This window comes from Lacerta agilis, chromosome 6 (assembly GCF_009819535.1).
Source record: "Lacerta agilis isolate rLacAgi1 chromosome 6, rLacAgi1.pri, whole genome shotgun sequence".
In the NCBI taxonomy this organism is placed as follows: Eukaryota; Metazoa; Chordata; class Lepidosauria; order Squamata; family Lacertidae; genus Lacerta; species Lacerta agilis.
Genome location: NC_046317.1, coordinates 70,703,971 through 70,725,837, shown reverse-complemented (window position 1 = coordinate 70,725,837; position 21,867 = coordinate 70,703,971).

The window sequence follows — 21,867 nt, the reverse complement described above, 5'->3', positions numbered from 1 at the left end:
GTAATTAGCAGTGCATTCATTGCTTTTCCTGGTAATTGTTTTCAAGGAACAAATTCACAGAAAAATGATTGCTTTTTAAAGAATTTAACGAAGTTTCAGGTGTAGGTCACAAATCAGTTGAATTGAGTGATCTTGGCTCAGTCCCCTGAGAACATTCATCTTCAACAGAAAAATTACCATAATTCCTGGTTAATTGTGTTGGTTTTTTTTATTTTATTTAAGAAACGACTAGAACTGGAATAGCAGAAGGGATGTATTTGTGAGTCAAAATTAAAATCTGTGAGCAGTGATGTGCGGGGGAAGCTCACACAATTCCATCTCCAGTCGTCACTCAAACACGACTATGGGAAGAGTAAAACAAAAAAAAAAACAGCTTCATTGCTTCATATTCCGGTTCTTCCACAACAACAGGGATAAAAGTAGATTCCATTTCAACACCAGGCATTCAGGTTGCATGTACGCAGCAAAAGAAAAAAAAAGGCTGTAGTCTTATCCAAAATACTGGCGTAAGACACATTGAATTCAGTTGGACTTATTTCAGGTAAATATGAATGGGATTGGGCTGCATTTATGCAATCCTATGCACAGCAAGAAGTGAGTCATATTAATGCACAGGGCCTTGCACATCGACAAAGGATTGGCTCGGCTTACAGCAAAGGTGACTTGAGCAACCTGAATAAACAAAACAAGCAGATCCCAGCCTTGCAAAGCGGCTCGTGGAAGGGCAGTGTGAGAAGGATGCAATGCATTCTTCAATTCAAGCCTCGCCCTCTGATCAAATCCCAGCCTTGAAAAGCAGTGCAGGGCTGACCCTGGGAGGGCACCATGAGCAGCTTGTCCCCCAGAAAAATATGCCCAGGGCAATCGTCCCAGCAGCGCCCCCCCTACGCTTCACCCCTGGATGAAGAAGCTGCTGTCAGTCAGTGTGGACTATACTGGGCTAGATAACCCAATGATCTGTCAGTTTCCAGTGTAATGCAGTGTCCTATGTTCACAACTAGAGCTTTACCAATTTCATTAGTTCTGAATACAGCAAAATAAGCAGAAAAGAAGTGGCTAGCAATCAGATGACTTGTACTGATTTGGTGGCACACATTTGAAGAATAGCCCTTCCCTTTGAGCACCACTAGGTGGTGCTCCTGTTTTTGTGTTTCTTTTCTCTAGTCCTCCAGATGTTGCTCTAATACCAGCACTGAAGAAAGGTAGCCAACTCAATATTTTGCAGAACTATAAAAATGTGATTGGCATATATGCATGTGATTTCCAGGAAAATGAATGTTGGAGATGTCAGATTGTTGGAGCAGAAATTATGCATATCTCTGTGTGGGATGTATGTGTGTCCATTGATGCATCCATTTGGGGAAGAAACTTTGGAAATAATAAAACAATTACTGGGTATGATACCCAGCATCCCTCTCTAGCTGCTCCATGTGGCTGTTTATGATCTGGTTTTGGAAGAACATCTTGAATTGGCTACAAATCTGTTAATTACAACTCAACCCATTGCTGTTCATTGGAAGTCAATCACTCCTCCTATTCCAGATTGGTATGGATGTGTTTAGAGCTACTCTTTTAAATCAAACTCACATACTGTAGAATAATTAAGGAAACAAGGCATATAGATTCATACAGAAATGAACACAGGTAGTTGCCTTAAAATGAGTCAGAAAGATGATCTATCAAGCTAACTATTGTCAACATTGATTGCCTGTGGCTCCTCGGGATTTGGGGCAGTGGTCTTTCCTAGTCTTACCTGTAGATGACAGGACTGAATCCTTTTGCATGCAAAACAGATGCTCTGTCACTGAGCTTTGGGCAGCGAAATATTTATATTGCACAGGGTCCAGAGATGTACTACTGCTGTACTAGCAGAATGGCCACAGCCTCAACAGCACAGTTAGCAATGATGCCATGACTGCACCCCTACAGACAATGTGTTGAGTTCCTATAGTATATGCTCCTCATAACCACTGGTTTATGAGCACTCATTACAGCATCCACAAATGTCTCTGGCATTGTAGAGAGCAAACAGACAAGACTCACCCAGAGAAAGAAATACCTTTTTTTAAAAAGAAGTGGCTAAGGGGAGAGTCCAGGGCACAGCATAGGGCATGGGTTTAAAAAGCAGAAGAGCCCCATCATGGCAAGCAGCAAATCTGGACCATTTACCTTTTGCACACCAGAAACAAATTAGCAACAAAAGCAAAAGAGAGGAAGCCGCTGGGACTTGAACCCACACTGCGAAGTCCACATAGTGCTTCCCTAACCACTCAGCCGCAGCACCAGATGGCAATTACAGATATCATAGGCCATTAGTCTTTCCCCAACCTCAAACCCCAGTCATGCTTGGCATGCTGAAGGTCCCAGTTCAAATACAGGGGACATCCCACAATGGAGAAGGGATATATGGACTCCACTTGTCCCCACTCCAAACCCAGACACATTGAGCAACAGGAATGCTACATGGAACAATAGCAGTGTTGCTGTATTATTTTTTTGGGGATGAGTTTTTGGAAGATGCCTGTGCATGAATTTGTTTTATGTGTGTAGATGTAGATCAGTGCATCCTGACCAACCCACAGTCTTTGCAGTAAGGCTCTATTCTGATGGCACGAGTATCACGATGACCGGTAGATTCTTATCTGCTGCAGCCTTCATCCGCCTTCACAGCCGTTGTAACATACCGCTTGTTATCATCTGCTTGTTCTGCTGTTGAGGACTTCTTTGTCTAACTCCTCCCCTTTGACCTTACCGTCTTGGGTGACCCTGCTGGGAGTATGAGATTCCCAATGGCTCCACTCACAAGGGTCATAGGAACGTGGAAGCCCACTCATCATGACAAGGTGATGATCCTGCGAGTGAGTTGCTATATTATTGTCCTCAGCCTATGCCCCAAGAATCCATTACAGAAATTCATTGCGGAGAAAAAACCATTAGGCTAATTCAGGTTTGGGGAGGCACAATCCCATTGTACTCAGTGGCCCACTTCCTCTGAAAGTTTATGGGAATTTTTTTGCAAAGTGCTAGGTGTCCGGCTCCTCATTTTCTTATCATCTCATTGGTCACATCAAGCACCTAACAGGACTGAGTTGTGCGACACGAACACTTTTTCTTTTTTTTAAAGGAACAAAGCAATGTATAAGGAACTCCTCTTTTGGGGCCTGACTGTTCCGAGTCCTTTAATCTCAGGCTTGAAAGAGACCTTCATACAATAGTACATCTTGACTAATGCCCAAATGACCCAGGCATGAATGGCATTCATTAAATCAAGATGCTGGCACTTGGAACCGAATCCGCACATTTTGTAATAAAAAGCCTCGTAGGCTAAAAATACTTTCTATAGAGGATGTCATATGTAAGCAACCCTGGTGCCTTTGTAATGCACACATCTCCCTGGACATTTCAGTGATTAAGGGGGAAAATATATGAAATGAAACTTCTGCAGTTTCCTTTGCACTAATTGAATTTCAGTCCATAACCTTTACCAACATTAAGAGAGAGGCTGTATAATTACCTTCTCTCCACCCCCCCACTTCCTCTATTTTAAAACTCATTGTGTTGTGTCATTTTTTAGGAGTTGGGAATAAATCTTTTGTTAAACACATGAATTATTATTCCAAGTACACAAAGAGCATTAGAAGAAAAGAGACTGAAGAAAAACTGGATGCGATTTCTGAATTTCCCCTTGCTGCTTAATTGAAAACAATGAGGAGACCTCTAGGTTTGCCAACGTGACCTCCTTTTCGTGAAGAACTTTCCTCATTCTCTGACACTGAGGTCCAGAAAAGGGCAACAAAAAAAAGATCAAGGGGAGAGAGTGACTCGCTATGAGGAAAGGTTGCAGCGTTTAGGACTTTTTAGTTTAGAGAAAAGGTGAGGAAGAGGTGACATCATGGAAGTTTATAGAACTATGTATGGCATGGAGAAAATGGATGGAGAGAAGTTTTTGTCCCTCTCCCAAGACACTAGAACTCGTAGGCATCCAGTAAAACTGAATGTTGGAAAATTCAGGACAGATAAAAGAAAGAACTTCTTCACGCAGCACATTGTTAAGCTAGGAAACTCGCTCCCACTGGAGGAAGAAGAAGACTGGGCAAGTTCATGGGGATAAAGTCTACTGGCAGTCGGAGCTTACTAGAACTCAGTTCCTTTTTTAAAAATTACTTATTGGGTTTTTCAAATTAAAATTTTAACAGGGATATATCAAACATAAATCATAAAAACAAGATTCCAAGGAATCTCCTGGACTTCCATCCTCCCCTTTTTAATCCTATTTTAAATATTTCCTCCCGCATTTTTTATGATGATCCAAATATTTTACATCTCCATTGTGTCCAGAATTCACCCTTAAACTCCAAGTGATATTCCAATCCTACTAACAATTTCAACTGTTTACAATGGTCTTTAAGATAATTTATAAGTTTTCCCCATTCCTTATTAAAATTCTGGTCTTCCTGATTTCTGATTCTTCCATTTTAGCCGTTTCAGCATAGTCCATCAACTTAATCTGCCATTCTTCTCTGGTAGGAACTTTATCTTCTTTCCATTTCTGGGCCAATAACATCCGTGCAGCCGTGGTCACATACATAAATAGTCTTCTCTGCTCCCTTGGGATTTTGGCACCTAGAAATTCCTAAAAGGAAGGCTAGCGGAACTCAGTTCCAGCACCTCTCAGGTGGATGCTGTTGCCATCATAAGAGAACAAGGGAGGTGTTCATGGTGAGTTCCAGCACCTCTTTTTCTAGAAAAAATAGCACTGGCTACTAGCCGTGATGGCCATCCTCTGCCTCCATGATCAGAGGCAGTAATGCTTCTGAATAATAGTTGCTAGAAACCACAAGAGGGGAGAGTGGTCTTGTGCTTGGTTCCTGCTTACTGGTGTCTCTCAGGTATCTGGCTTGCCTCTGTGACAACACCTGCTCCCCATTATCTATCCCCATGTTTCTCTTGCGTTCTTCAGGCAAACAAGCTACCAAATGAAAAACATAGGTTATACGGGCCTGGCAGATAGCAAACCACCATCAGTTCAATTATTATTTGTTTCAGATGTTTCCAAGGTGGGGCCTGCACATGGATAAGGGAAGGGGTTATCCTCCACCACCTGTCAGATGGAGGACAGGCATTTTACCAAAAGTCATGCAAGGTTAAGTTGGGTATTCATAGCGAGTGTGCTTCAGATATCACACACAAGTTACTGCTGCTGTGCTGATATACTTAGTAATTAAGGTAAATGAAATGGGGAAACCTATAAGCAAATATTGCAGGCCAGTAGGAGACCACGAGACTTTGGCAATCATCCTAATGAAAATGGCAAGCATGGCTGGATGACGTGATGGAGACTGGGCAGAATGAAACACATCTTGAGGTCTGTGTGCATCAGCAGCTACCTTTAGTGGCACATGCATGCCACTCTGACTTTGTCACAGATCTTGCATCTTCTGGTCTCGTGGCCATAGATTGTGTTTCAAAAAGATTTTCATAATTCAAAGAATGAGTTATCTTATCATTTGGGATGAGATCATGTCAGTAGAGGAACTCTGTGGTGTGAAAGGCTATGGACCAAACAAGGCTCAGCATCTCCATTTGCTCTGCCCCATTCTGTAATTTGAAAAGGAATTGCTGCCTTGAAAGCAGCTGCCAAAGGGACCTCTAAAAATTGTGTGACCCTTTGGAGATCCTAGCCTGGGGCAAAGAAATTTTACGCATCTACTTCAGGGAGCCAGTCTCAGATTTCCCATAACTAAGGGAGCTACAAACTGCTGAAAGCTGAGCTTGGCCATCTAGCCTCTATGATTCAGCTTCTCATCATTCTTTTATAAGAGAAAGAAAAAGAAAGAATGTCAGCTTATATCATCTTCTCTAGTAGATGTAGGGGGACCGACATGGCATCCTGATGTCATATGGACAAAGTTGTGTGACATCCTTAGTTATTAGACTATAGACCTAGCTGCCCTTATATTTTTAATTCAATTTCCTCTCCACATTTTGCTTGTTAATCATCATCTGGGCCAGGGATGGGGATCCTGCAGCCCTCCATATGCTGCCAGACTACAACTCCCATCATTCCCGACTGTTGGCCATGCTGGCTGGGGCTGATGGGTGTTGGAGGGCCAATATTTGGAGGGCCACATGTGGAGACCTGATCTTTGCCAAACTGCCATGAACTGAGAGTTGATCAAATGTAGTTCAGGTCCTCCTGGAGAATGTCAATATGCATGTACCATTAGGGAGACAATGTAAGTTCAACAATGTTGGACAGCAGAATATCACATTCTTATCTGAAGGGATATATATGTATACCCAAGCAAAGGAAGAGTTTGTGGTAAGAATGTCTCTCAATCTGCATGGTTAATATTTGATTCCAGCGGAGGTTTGTTAACATACCCAGAATGAAACATCACCCTGCCAATTCAGCAGCAAAATGGAATCAAGCAACTTTATTAGACTGTGCAAAGCACACAGAGAGATTTAAGTGAGAGTGAGACTATTTGGCCTGTGTTCTATAAGATGACAGTAGACAGTTGGTAAAGGACCACATGCAAATAGAAAAGCCTTTTTCGTCCTTGCAAAGCATTGCAGTGAGCGAGTGAGTTGTTTAGTTAGTCAGGCCCCCAATTCAATGGTTAGTTTGTCAAGTGGGGCACACGGGCAGAAACTTGGGGTCAAAATTCGGGCTTCAACAGACAAGGGGTGGTCAGGGGCTGGGTTGGATGAAGCTGTCAATTTTGGTTTCTCTCAGTTTCTCATTTTTCCAATTTTAAAATCAGTTCTATGCATTTCCATGTTAGTTTGCAATTATTACCATACTTTTCCATGTATAACACGACTGGAGAGTTGCAGTGCAAAGATCTGAAGCGCAAATTTCAAAGGATGGCTGTTCTTTGGTTCACACAGGGTTTCAAAAAGTGTGAATCAGGTAAATTTGCCTGTAAATATGAACTGTATTGAATTTCATGATTACATGCACTTGAGAAAGAAACCTCCATCATATAGTTCATATCATCATATGCTTATTCTTTGATTGTTTTCCTGATTATAATGTTAGTGCTTCTATCCCATATGCTAACATTCCATTTACACTGCATTGCATGTTGCATTATGGAACTGTGGCTTTTTGATCAATACGTTGCCCCATCGTGCTAAATTTTAAATGGCAGGAAAAAACTGTATGCCAGAATACTGCCTCAAATGTCATCACATGAAATTTTAACAACAACCCCCCCAAGGTTTTTACAGTTTGTGGAGTTACAAATCTTATTGTCTTATTTATTTACAAGAAAAACTGACAGAAATTAGTGCTAAGAGATTCCACTAGTATTATTGAAGCTGTTTTTATGTCATGTGAAAGATCACACAAAACATGGAAATCATCAGGTAAGGAAATGACGGGGAAATGGAATAAAGTGCTATCTGAATGCTGGCCCTTGTCTGGCAACAGATGGAAGTGGGAACAACTATCGTGGCTCAGAAGTAAACAAAGCACAAGACTGACAGGCCCTTTCTCACCTTAGCCATGGGAACAATGTGATTCTATCTTCACAATACTTTGAAATAAAAATAAAAATAAAATAAAACAGCAAACAGTTGCTCTGTCTCCTAAATTCCTTTCCTATCAGTGCAGAGAACAAAATGTGTGTTGGTGTCTGGCACACTGCATGGTGTGATGCTCTCAAGTACTGATGGCCCACACAGGGCAGATGCATTACAGAAGATGATGTGCAGGAAAACACAAGTGTGTGACAATTATAGCTGAATTATTACTTCCTTAAGTGCCAATAGTTTTTCCACGCTGAATCCTACCCAAGGGTTTAAACTGAAGGTGGAAGATCCTGGGGGCCAGGCATCTTTAATGGAAGCAAATGGAATATAGAAAAGGGGTGCTATTATTCTTACAGTGTGTCACATGCTGCTGGTATGGTTTATGGTGAGCCATGAGCTCACTGCTTTCCGTCTCACCTTAGCCACTGACTCACTAGCTTCACTGTTCTGACATCGGTTTACATATGAAGGTAATGCTTCTGTCCGACATTACAAGGCAGTTTCAATGTATGTGAATCTAAAATGTATGTGAATGTAGTGCTTTCAAGGTTCAAAAATGTGATATCCATGCTGCTGCCATTTTCTTTCTGTGTTGATCCCTGCCTCCCTTTCTTCTGTTGTTTGCTGTGTTGAATTTTAGACTATACGGTTCTTAGGGCAGGGACCTGCCATTCTGTAATCTGTAAAGTGTTGAGTATAGATAAGACATGAATGATTATTATTATTCACCCTTTTGCTACTTTCTTAGGTTTTCTTTTCTGCAGGGCTGGACAGAATAATCTTCCAACCTCAACTTTCTAGGAAGTTCAGGGTGGGGTTCTTAAGGGAGAGGGACTTATTTGTGTGCATTTTTTTACATTTACAGGTACAACAGGTTGGATGTCCCATTGTATGTCTCCTTCTGGCAACTCCTGCAGCCAAGCTGGTGCCAAACATATTGCTCTGCTTTCCCTTGTACCACATCAGCGAGGCCAAGGAGGGTCTTGTTGTCTAGGCAGGCCAGGACCTCCAGAAACACTGTCCAGGCTAGCGCCCTTGGAGGTCATTTCAGTGCTGCTAACCTAGTGGTTTGACTGCACCCCCCCCAAGATGCACTCCATTGTCTCTCAAGACAGATGGATGCCAACAGATACAACATAGGAATCTGCCTTACACTGAGTCTGATGACTGTTTCCATCTAGCTCATTAGTGCCCACACTGACTGGCATTGGATCTCCAGGTAGGTTCTCTCTAATACTATCTGGTGATACTGGGAACTTGAACCCATGACCATCTGCGTGCAAAGCAGATGTTCTACCCATTTGATCCCCCAGAGCAAACATAATAAAGGAGCAGAATGAACCTTACTCCCATGTGTGTATAGATTTCTTGTGGATTAAAACAGAGAAAAAGTAGCTTGAGTTGCTCAGTGGGAAAGGGGGTGTTGAACATTACCTATTCATGTAAGTAGGGTTGCCAACCTTCTCCCTCCTCATCCAGCTGGACCCATGTGCCATTGACATATGCATGATTGGATGAAATTCAACCGATGAGTCTTTTCCTGGCATGGAGTTGGTGACATGAAAAGACCTCATTTGCTGAATCCTAATCTCAGGAACACAGCATTCTTGAAGAGAGGGCAGCCCAACAGTTAGGTTTAGGCTGGCAGTTTAGCACCCATTTTTGGAATGGGAGAATTAGTCCAAGAGCTGCCCAGCCAATAAGATACCAAATATATTGCTGCATTTTTTCTTTCTGCTCTCCAAAACTTATTCAGACAGACAATCTGTTTAAGGATGCAAGAAACACAGTGGCAAAACCATGACTTAAGCAGAAATGAGCTGGAGCCAATGTCTGGGTGGATTTGGCCAAGATCCACTGATAGCAGATGTTAAAAGCATGGATCAGTCTGGCTGGTGTCGTTTATGGATCAGAATAGGATAATTCAGCTATGATACATTTCTCTGTAGTGCTGCCTCACTCTAGACTAGAAAGAGTCTGGTCATAGAATGTAGGGAAGGTTTCTGGGCCCTCACCCAGTGACCAAACCTCTAAATGCTCCAAATCACAGATCCCTGTGCTTCCTGCAGGTTCCTCCCCTAGTCACATTGTCCACCTTTTTGACACATCCATCCAGAGCATTCTACAGAACTCCAGCTTAATGCCATAACAACTGTGGACAGGAAAGAAGACCAGTGGAGGAACAGGATGGAAGGCACAAAGGTGCTCATGACATTTATGTGACATTCATATTTTGTTCAGTCGTTCAGTCGTGTCTGACTCTTCATGACCCCATGGACCAGAGCACGCCAGGCACCCCTATCCTTCACTGGCTCTCGCAGTTTGGCCAAACTCATGTTAGTAGCTTCGAGAACACTGTCCAACCATCTCATCCTCTGTCATCCCCTTCTCCTTGTGCCCTCCACCTTTCCCAACATCAGGGTCTTTTCTAGGGAGTCTTCTCTTCTCATGAGGTGGCCAAAGTACTGGAGCCTCAACTTCAGGATCTGTCCTTCTAGTGAGCACTCAGGGCTGATTTCTTTAAGAATGGATAGGTTTGATCTTTTTGCAGTCCATGGGACTCTCAAGAGTCTCCTCCAGCACCATAATTCAAAAGCATCAATTCTTCGGCAATCAGCCTTCTTTATGGTCCAGCTCTCACTTCCGTACATTACTACTGGGAAAACCATAGCTTTAACTATACGGACCTTTGTCGGCAAGGTGATGTCTTTGCTTTTTAAGATGCTGTCTAGGTTTGTCATTGCTTTTCTCCCAAGAAGCAGGCGTCTTCTAATTTCGTGACTGCTGTCACCATCTGCAGTGATCATGGAACCCAAGAAAGTGAAATCTCTCACTGCCTCCATTTCTTCCCCTTCTATTTGCCAGGAGGTGATGGGACCAGTGGCCATGATCTTAGTTTTTTTGATGTTGAGCTTCAGACCATATTTTTGCGCTCTCCTCTTTCACCCTCATTAAAAGGTTCTTTAATTCCTCCTCACTTTCTGCCATCAAGGTTGTATCATCAGCATATCTGAGGTTGTTTGTATTTTTTCCAGCAATCTTAATTCCAGTTTGGGATTCATCCAGCCCAGCCTTTCACATGATGAATTCTGCATATAAGTTAAATAGGCAGGGAGACAATATACAGCCTTGTCGTACCCCTTTCCTAATTTTGAACCAATCAGTTATTCCATATTCAGTTCTAACTGTAGCTTCTTGTTCCACATAGAGATTTCTCAGGAGACGGATGAGGTGATCAGGCACTCCCATTTCTTTAAGAACTTGCCGTAGTTTGCTGTGGTCGACACAGTCAAATGCTTTTGCGTAGTCAATGAAACAGAAGTAAATCTTAAGTGATCCATGAAGGGGGACATTCATATACTATTATTTATTACATTAGTCTTTTTGCCATATCAATGCACACAAACACATTCTTAACATAAACTCAAAATCACATGGACCACAAGAAAAAATCCAAAAGTCATATTTAAAATAGGCACAGTTAAAAGAAGAATCTTATAATAAGAGCCTACTGCTTCAGGCTAATGGTCCATCTAGTCCAGCATCTTGTTCTCACAGTGACCAACTAGTTGCCTGTAGAAAACCCTCAAGCAGCACCCAAGCACAAGAGCACTCTCCTGCCCTCTGGTTTCCAGAAACTGATATTCAGAAGCATTGGTGCCTCTGAGAGCCAGTGTGGTGTAGTGGTTAAGAGTGTTAGACTCGTAATCTGGGGAACCGGGTTCGTGTCTCCACTCATCCATATGCAGCTGCTGGGTGACCTTGGGCTAGTCACACTTCTCTGAAGTCTCTCAGCCCCACTCACCTCACAGAGTGTTTGTTGTGGGGGGAGAAGGGAAAGGAGAATGTTAGCTGCTTTGAGACTCCTTCGGTTAGTGATAACGTGGTATATCAAATCCAAACTCTTCTTCTCTTCTTCTGACTGTAGAGACTGAGCATAGTAGTTACTGTTGGAGTTCATAGTCTATGTGCAGCTTGGCAAGTGAGCAATTAGTGTTTTGACTACAGGCTACGGAGACAGAACACGGGAGAAATTAGCCTGGAGATAAGAGGACCTAGTAACAGCTCGGTGATTGGCTGAGGTCTCTTATATAGGCAGCATGACCTATGGCATTGTTTGGCTAGTAAGGAGTATTCTGGAGTGCTTGGAGAGTGATGAATTTCGTGTCTGTATATAGTAACTTGTATATAGCTTGTAAGTTTATTGCTGTATATAATAAACTACAAAAGCAAGTTACTAGTCATCAGCTTTGTTCCTGATCGTGTTCCTGACTGAGCATTCTCGATCGTTGCCTAGGAAAAGCTGCACTACTCTGCTAAGTTGTGCATCACTGAAGAAGTTCAGAGGTGAAGAGACTGGTCTTAGTAGCATGCGAAAGGACTTCAGAAAGTGCTCACAGGCTTCGGAGTTTTAACAGTTACTGATAGCCTTGTTATCCATGAATCTGAGCATGAATTTAAGGCTACCCAAGGTGGTGGCCTTCACTGCCTCCCACAGGAGTAAGTTCCATAGTTTATGTGCTGAGTGAAGTACTTTCCATCAACTGTCCTGAGACTTCCACCACACATAAAGGTATTAAAATTTCCTTTCTCACGATCCTATAATGGGTGGATCACTGCCAGTTTTTGTTTTTCTTTTAGTCGGAGTAGATTGCAGTCTCTTGGAAATTGGACATCCCTGAATTACAGGATCCATAGGTGTACATTTGTGTCAGCTGCTGGAAACCTTTCTCTGCTGGAAACCTTTCCACATTCCAGTGGTATGTGAGGGGAAAAGGGTGGGAGGGAGCTGTAGATGTGATCCCAACCTTTATATAGTATGCTATATTCCAAACACAGAAAGGTTTTTGCATTCCTCCAAACACCTATCTCTCAAGCAAACAAGAAGCATCATTGCAGTTCAGGGATACTGCCCAGTCAGGGCCTGTGATGGGGTGGCCTTGGAAGAGGACATGTGTCCTGGGGTGGGGCTTGTAGAGAGACCCCAAGGGCTGGATAAACAGGACTGGAGGGCTGCATTTGACTCCTGAGATTCCTTGGCCCATTTCCATACTAGAGTTAGTGTGGTATAATTGTTACAGTGTTGAACCAAGACCTGAAGCTCATTGTGTGATCTTGGGTCAGCCACTCTCTCTTAGCGTTACCTACTTAATAGGGTTATTGTGAGGATAGAATGAGGAAGGGACGCCACCTTGAGCTCCTTGGAGGAAAGGTGGGGTATAAATAAAATAAATAATAAAATAAGACATTATCCTCAGTAGTTTTTTAGGGGGCTGGAGGGGGGGGGAGCAGAATGGTGCCATATAAACCATCCCATTCTAGTGCCACAATACCAGTCCAAATCAGCTCTTCCCCATCCCTATCCCAGGATGCAATTACCTTGCAAAAGAGATCTGATCACAGATCTCCTGACATCACATCTAATTTGGCTTTCAAATCAAACTGCATCCTCACAAAGTTAGCTTTTTGGAACACGCACAGTCCCTATTGATTTAATTGCTTTTCTTTCATTGTGTGTTTGGTGGAGAAAATCAGGAACCAGAATATCTGTCTATCCTGCTCCTGGTGTTAAGTAAGTGTTAAATGGCAACAATAGTAATTAAATTTGATCTGATTCAGAGAGATAGATTTTATCAAGCAGATAGAATAGATTCTTCAGGAGTGTGCGTGTGAGATTCACAATGAATAATTAAGCCAGTTCTTGTGACTGCTTTGCTACATGTGCTTTTGTTATACAGTGTGCTTGATTTTTATCACAGAGTTCTGTAAGCTAAAGGTGGAAAAGACATCCTGGCTTATCTAGCTCATTTCTTGGCATTAGCACTGAGTTAATCCAAGCACTGTACAGAACAATGAAGTAATTTAAGGCCCCTATCATAGAAATATATTTTCAAGAAATCAGGAAGTAGGATTAAGTTAATTGGAGGTCTTGGGGATAATTAGGCTGTGTCTAAAACACAAATCAAATGCTGCACTGTAATGCACACCTAGAATACTGTTCTGTTCCAAGCACTGACTTCAGCACTGGTCAGCAAAGAGTACCTTGGACAGCTCCAGGAATGGCTCAGAAAGAATAATAATAATAATAATAATAATAATAATAATAATAATAATAATATTCCTTCCAGAAGCACCTTAGAGACCAACTAAGAAAGAATAGTGAGAGAGAAATAGATGATTCTTCAGCAGGTCTGTCAAAACAAGGACCCCTTTCTGTATGCTCAGAAGTGAGTCCCATTGAGCGGAATGGAATTTACTGCATAGGATAACAGCCTTTGCAAAATATGTTCACTTGGATACATGGATAGCTCCTTTGGTTAGAATATGTTGGTAACACCAAGGTTATCATCCACATATGCAACAGCTGCATATTCCTGCATTACAGGGGGTTGGACTAGATGACCCTCATGGTCCCTTCCAGTTCTACAATTCTATGATTCTCTGATGGAATCAATCACATATCAAGTAGTGCTTCCCACAGGTCTGCTACATTACTAGTGATTTGGTGAAAAAATCTTGGATCTTTGGTAGAGTATCAAAACATAAAGATTCTACTATTCATTCATTCATTCATTCTGGCTTTTCTAAACTTCCCTTCATTCCATAGGATGAAAGTCACTGCCTTTTACCTGTAAGATGAAAATATCATTGTATTTCTATTAAGGAATGCCTAAGAATGATAGCAGAATTTTGCATAGAATTTTGGTCAGAGATAACACTGTGAACTCCATATGTCAGGAGTTAAGGCTTTCACTGGCGCAGCCTAGTTCTACTGCAAAGTGACCCCACTCTTGATGCAGCACTGAACACGAGCAGTAAATATGATTATAAAGTCATCAGTTGTTCCAGACGATAGGATGTCAAATTGGTTTGCTAATTGTACACCTGAGCATGTGACAACTCACAGTCAGATTTCACTAAAAGGGACTCAAGCGGTTGTTGGAGGGGGAGGGGAGAATAATGAGTATTTACAGCACTCAGCTTTGATCTCTGAGTTTTGTGTTCATTAACTGTAGCTCTTAGCATTTCATTTGATCTGAAGAAGGGCCATGGGCTGCACTAAAAGCAAATAAAGGACTCAATTAACTCCTGGTTTGTTTGATGCAAACTGTTCCAGGTGAAAGGAAGTGACAGAAAGCAAAGTGGGGCAAGGGAGGGAAGGAGTGGCTCATTCCTTAAAAAATCAAATGTAAGTGAACTGTAGAAACCTGGTAAAAAGTTCAAAAAGCAGAAGAAGAGCCTGTTGGATCAGGCCAAAGGTCTATCTAGTCCAACATTCTGCCTGCACAGTGGGGAACCAGATAATAGAATCATAGAATAGTAGAGTTGGACCCATGGGTCATCTAGTCCAACATCCTGCAATGCAGGAATGTCCAGTTGTGGTGGTTTACCGGAAGGCAAATGGGTGAGGTGCTGGAAGGGTTGGCATGGTTTAAACACACTGGCAGGAGCACTGGATTGGCTTCACCGGTGTGTTTGCACTGCACTGACTTTGCCAGCACCTTAACCCTCCCCCTTGTCCTTCCATTGTGCCAAGTGATGGGAGTGACAGGTGGTCAGGTAAGCAGTGCTGCTCTGCCCTGTCAGCTGCTACTGTAAATACAGTACCTATGGGAAGCACACAAACGTTGCCTGAGAATAACAGCATTCTCCCTCTCACATTTACAAAGCCTCTCCCTCTCTTTCAGACACCTCCTTTTTGTGCCCCCCCAGCAACTGTGGGATTGGATATTTCACACACACACACACACACACACACACACACACACACACACACACCACCCTCATGGTCCCTTTCAACTCTACAGTTCTATGATTCTATTCTGTTAGGATTCTTTTTCTGCTGAGACTGACCACTTAGTTCATAGCGAATTAAATGATTAGTAGTTTTGTTATACAGTACTTCTATACAACATGCTTTTATCAAGTGCTGAAAGCCCATGCTTTAACATTCTTTTCCAGTTTCATGAACTGCTTAGAAGAAAAGCAGCTTTAGAGTGCAATCCTGTACTCACTTACCTGGGTGTAAGCCCCACTGAACCCAGTGAGGTTTACTTTTGAGTTGAGGCATACAGAATTGTAGTGCAGGCATGCAATATCCTTTGTATTGCCTGTTTCTTGATAAATTTATTGATTAATTTTGGTAAATTATGAAACAATACAAACCAGGAAGATCCCAGACTGGTGACTTCTAAGCTAGCCTCCCTTCTTACTATTTTCTCTTGTGTCCTGTCCCCCCCCCAATTCTTATTCATCTTGGTGTTCCCTTAGTTTAGCCATGGTGAGACCAGGCAGGCAGCATGTGTTGAAAGGGAAAATTTGAAAAGAGGGAAAAGATTGTGAAGAGAAGTTACGAAGAGGAGGAGGTAAGAGGAAGATGCAGAAAGAGAGATAATATGGGGGTTTCAGTGTTAAGTGGTAAAGTATAGCAGGATTCAGAAAATGATTCCAGGAATTCTTCTTAGAAGTTCATCAACACATCAAGAGTGCCTCCTTTCCCAAGTCACCAGATCGATTATATCATCAAGCCATCTGTCCCTGGCTGGGGCAAGTCTTACATTTTAACACTATATTTTTAGCCAGAAGCGTGGCACAGTGCAACATGGCCATCCTGTCATAGAGTCCCTAGATTATAGGTATAGAATCCAATGAGCCACAGAGAATGAACTCTGTCAAATTTTGAAAGTTGGTATTATATAATAACTGGTAGCTTAGTATTAAAGGGCACTTGAAATGAGCATATAGCTGTCAGTTTCAAAACAAGAAATTTTGAAGAAATGCTTTGAAGAAAGCAACCATATCAGATTCCTGCTCCAGGCTCTCTGCATAGTTTTATTTGCTTGTGTGAATGAATCGTTATATAATTTATGATGAAGCCGTGCTTGTGAAGTGTATCTCAACTGGGGCACTGACTTCCATAAGAAAACTATTTTCAACGAAGAAGAAACATGCATCAGTTACACATTTTGCATTAATTTCACACAGGTGGTATGCAAGATGCCAATTTATTTCCAGTTAAGCCATTTTCAAATTGTCACCATAGACCAGCCATTATTGGTCAGTAATTGCATACCTGTTTAAATTTGTAATCAAATAAGTAGACATTGTTTTTCCCCCCAATTGAAATGTCAGGAGATTGAAGTGTTTATATTCTACCTCACTGTCATGCAGGGAGGATGAGAGGCATCTGCTAACACTGAATTAAAGTATCTGAAGAAGTGTGCATGCACACGAAAGCTCATACCAGGAACAAACTCAGTTGGTCTCTAAGGTGCTACTAGAAAGAATTTTCGATTTTGTTTTGACTATGGCAGACCAACACGGCTACCCACCTGTAACTGAATTAAAGGTGTGGGATTCATCCTGCACAATGTCTGAGCAAGAAAAGGCTCAATATTTTGAACTGAAATGTGAACAGAACTTTTGGTTTTCTAAAATATTAACAGGAGATATCAAGATGCTGAATTCTTCAGCAGGTACCAGTTTCTACATTGCTTTTTGCAGCAATTCCATAATTAATTTATGCATCTTAAAATGTACAATTGTAGCCCATTTTTCAAACTTATAAAAGGTGCACAAAACTATTAATGTAAATATTTTTTTTAAAATTATTTATTTAAGAAACATTGAGATAAAAACAGGCATGTAATGATTTACAATCTCTTAAAAATAAGATGAGATTCACAAACTGCTGAATTCCTTGGCGAGTACCGGATTCTATATATTTATAGCAATTCTATATTTAATTCATACATGTTAAAGTGTATAATCATAACCCTTTTAAAAAACTCATGTGGAGTCACAAAATATTAATACAAGCAGATAAAAGCACAGGCATAACACTACTGTATTGCAAACTCTTAAAAGTAATCTGACAGCAGCAGGGACTCAAAGTAGAACTTCATTACTTCTTGATATGTTCTAAATAGCTGTTGGAAGATTAGTAATAAAGGTCTTGCTTCTGAAATCCAGAAGAGATGGGAACAGATCAAAAGCAGTGCCTTACACCACAACACACCTACCTATTTTTAACCCAAGGGGAAGTCATACCACATTTGATATACAGTGGTATCTTGGTTCTCAAACTTAATCTGTTCCAGAAGTCCATTCCATTCCAAAACCAAGGTGTGCTTTCCCACAGAAAGTAATGCAAAATGGATCAATCCGTTGCAGATTTTTAAAAACGACCCCCAAAACAGCAATTTAAACATGAATTTTACTATCTAACAAGACCATTGATCCATAAAATGAAAGCAATAAACAATGTACTGCAGTCACCCAATCAATCAATAAATCAGTAGCTGAACTGGGTTCCACACAGTCACAAAAACAAAACCAAAACAAAAAGAGCCGCAAAACCGCAAAATAAATAGCAAAAACAGACTTCAACATAACACTCAAAATGGAGCACGTTTGGCTTCTGAAAAAAGGTTCGCAAACCATAACACTTCCTTCCAGGTTTGCAGTGTTTGGGTTCCAAGTTGTTTGAGTTCCAAGGCATTTGAGAACCAAGGTACCACTGTACAGTATCTGCCTTCCTAGAAAATGATTTCAGACATTTCCGCCTGCACCAGCATGTACTGCTTTTCAGTTTAAAGTTTAAATGGATGTTTGGCACCACTTTCATCCTTTCGGAAACTTCTAAGTTACTACTTCCTCTTCAGTATTACCCACTATGACTTTTCATCATGGTCCTGAGAATGCTCAGGTGTTATACATCAGGGAAATGCTGGTGGTCCCCTGAACCACAAGTTTAAGAAGATAACCGATCACTCTGTCTCTGAAAGCATAACAAACAGCTTGCCTAACTGAAGAGCTGCCATTCAGTGGTGGTAGTAGTAGTAGCAGTAGTAGTAGCAGTAGTAGAAGAAGAGGAGTTTGGACTTGATATCCCGCTTTTCACTACCTGAAGGAGTCTCAAAGCGGCTAACAATCTCCTTTCCCTTCCTTCCCCACAACAAACACTCTGTGAGGTGAGTGAGGCTGAGAGACTTCAGAGAAGTGTGGCTAGCCCAAGGTCACCCAGCAGCTGCATGTGGAGGAGTGGGGAAGCGAACCCAGTTCACCAGATTACGAGTCCACCGCTCTTAACCACTACATCACACTGGCTCTCATGCTTTCCATGCTTTCCATGCAGCAGGCCCCTGATTCAGTCTCTAGCATCTTCAGGTTGAGAATACTGAGATACATGTTCCAAAGGTCTGACATTATACGGTAGTTTGCTATCCCTCTCATGCCTTTTCTAGAAAACTTCCAAGAAGCAGAGGCTGTTTACATAATGTTGGAGCTAAGCCTACCTTTCCTGTAGTTTTAACGTTGCTCCGCTTTGAAAACTTAATGATGCTAGTCTGTGATATTGACACTTAGAAGAATCAACTTTGGACATTTTGAACTGATAGAGAATTGAAAAACCAATTAAGCTAGGAGCCTGTGGTGCCATTTTATGAAGTCCCATTTGAGAGAACAAATGCACCTCAATGATCTTTATTATTTTGAATCATTCCATTGAGTTGACAATCACAAGGAAATGAATGTAAAGTGGCAACCTGAGCACTTAATGTTCTGCTGCTAGCCAGGTGTTTGCTTTCACAGTCCATTGGGATGGAAAGGAGAAGACGCTTTCGCCCGGAAGGCAATATTAGCAAATGTACGATGGAAAGATGTTGTCCCCCGCACCAGGAAAGAGGAAAGTAGTGTATAAAAATGAACAGCTGTTTCAAAAGAACAAGTTTTTCATCCATCAGTTCATTCTTTTGTTCCATCAAGGTTATGTTCCACCTTTTCGTCTGCAACCCATTGGCATTTCGTTTCTGCCTCGTTATTGATATGCTAACGACCTTCTCCTTCCCAGCTCGTTCGTTCAGTCGTTCAGTCGTGTCCGACTCTTCGTGACCCCATGGACCAGAGCACGCCAGGCACGCCTATCCTTCACTGCCTCTCGCAGTTTGGCCAAACTCATGTTAGTAGCTTCGAGAACACTGTCCAACCATCTCATCCTCTGTCGTCCCCTTCTCCTTGTGCCCTCCATCTTTCCCAACATCAGGGTCTTTTCTAGGGAGTCTTCTCTTCTCGTGAGGTGGCCAAAGTACTGGAGCCTCAACTTCAGGATCTGTCCTTCTAGTGAGCACTCAGGGCTGATTTCTTTGAGAATGGATAGGTTTGATCTTCTTGCAGTCCATGGGACTCTCAGGAGTCTCCTCCAGCACCATAATTCAAAAGCATCAATTCTTCGGCGATCAGCCTTCTTTATGGTCCAGCTCTCACTTCCGTACATTACTACTGGGAAAACCATAGCTTTAACTATGGCTTTAACCTTCCCAGCTAGGCTCATGGAAAAACCATGAAGTACACCAAGGCATCTTCAATTTTACCAGACCCTGAGATTATCAGAAAGCAAAGCTAAGACAGCAAAGCGGCTTTTAGCAAAGAGCTCCAGCTGGTGTACATGGTCCTTCGCCCACCCTATTCTATATCACAACAAACCTGTGAGGTAGGCTAAGGCTGAGAGACTGCGAGTGGCTCAAGGGCATGCAGTGAACTGAATGGTCAAGTGAGGACTAGAACTGTACTGCAAGTCTGGGCAGTTTAACACGTCGTTTATTGGCGGCCACCTTGGGGGTATAAAATATATCCACTTGGTGGCAGTGGTGAGATTAAAAAGTAGGAGCGGCTGGTTTGCTTGCCTCCTTTTTCCTCATGGTACAGAATACAGTTCATGCTATCACTTGAATTCACCTTCTAGTCATGTCACCAATGTAACTGCTTCCTAAGAGTCAAGGATTTTTGCCTCCCTTGAAGTTAGCTCTGGCTTCCCTAGTCATGGAGCTGCCATCCCTTCTTGACCTCACATGACATTAAAAGCAGATCCTGCCTCTGAATCGATACAGCCTTCTGCATCATAAACTGCTACCTAGTACACAGAGAGTTTCCTGCTCCAGTAGTCTTTATAGTGTTCTCTCGTGGTGGTGCCTTGTTCTGGGTTTTTAAAGGGGCTTTTGTGTCCCCTATTGCTCATTACCACTTCAAGGAACAGCTCTTACAAGTCCACGTATTAAACAAATAAAAGACATTGAGGGAACTTAAAGCCAATTGCAGCTGCTTGCAAATTTACAGTTCCAACATTAAGCTTTCGTTAAATGCACTTTTTTAAATATATAAAGCAAAGCTTTATTCTCAGGGGTTCTTTTTTTTTTTGGATTCACCTACCTGTGACAGTGGATAGCAGGGTTATCAAAACATACTGGCTAAACAAGATCATTTCACAACTGAAAGTTTATTGGCCGCATCTTGATCACAACGCCAAGTGCCTTGGTATTTATTTCAAATAGTCATGGAGGAAGTGTGCTTTAAAATACCCCCTCCCTCTTCACTAAGGCAAACTCTGTGGAGGTTTGAAAGCTTTGTTTTGATTAAGAAGAAATTCCTTGAAAAGAGGCTAATTGTTAAAGAATATGGTGTTGGGGGGCAATGAATCCTGAAGGGAAAGATTTCCAAAGCCATAAAAGGCAGAAAGAAGATAAGAAGAGTTCTGCTGGAACACACCAAAGGCACCCTCTTTTCTACAATGGCCAACCTGGTGCCCCTGGGAAGCTCAGAAACAGGACAGGAGGGCAATTGCCATTTCCACCAATTGCCCGCCAACAACTGGTAATCATAGGCACTGGAATTCCTGGAGGCAACATGTAGCACCATGACCAGAAGCCATTGATTGTTTTATCTTTCAGGAATTTGTCTATACCCTTTCTAAATTGCTGTCCATCACCACAACTTGTGAATTCCATAGTTTAACTGTATTAAGAAGCACATCCTTTATTCCGCTGCCTTTGGTAGATTCTATATCATCTCCATTCCATTGTGGTCCGGGGAACCAGTGTTGGATTTGGATCCAGAAGAGTCCTATTCACCAGGGTCGGCCCTACTATGAGGCAGAATGAGGCAGCTGCCTCAGGTGCAAAGATTTAAGGGCAGCACATGGAGAGAGCTCTGAGTGTGCTAGGCAACCTGTCCTGCATCCCTTAAACTAAGCCACTGCCTTTGGGGTGCAGCAGAAGATGCTGAAATACGATTCAGTGGTCTGCTGAGCTTTCATACATGGAACGGGACTGGGAGGAGGCAACAAAATGCCTTGGGCTGGCCCTGCTATTCACAGTTACTTCAGAAAAAGTCTCATTGAGCTCTGGGGGACGTACTTCTGAATAATAGCTAGTTTGATGTAGTGATTAGAGTGCTGGATTAGGACCAGGGGTCAAATCCCCATTTAAGCATGATGCTCACCGTGTGAGCATAGGCTGATCACTGTTTCTTACCCACAGGGTTGTTAGGATAAAA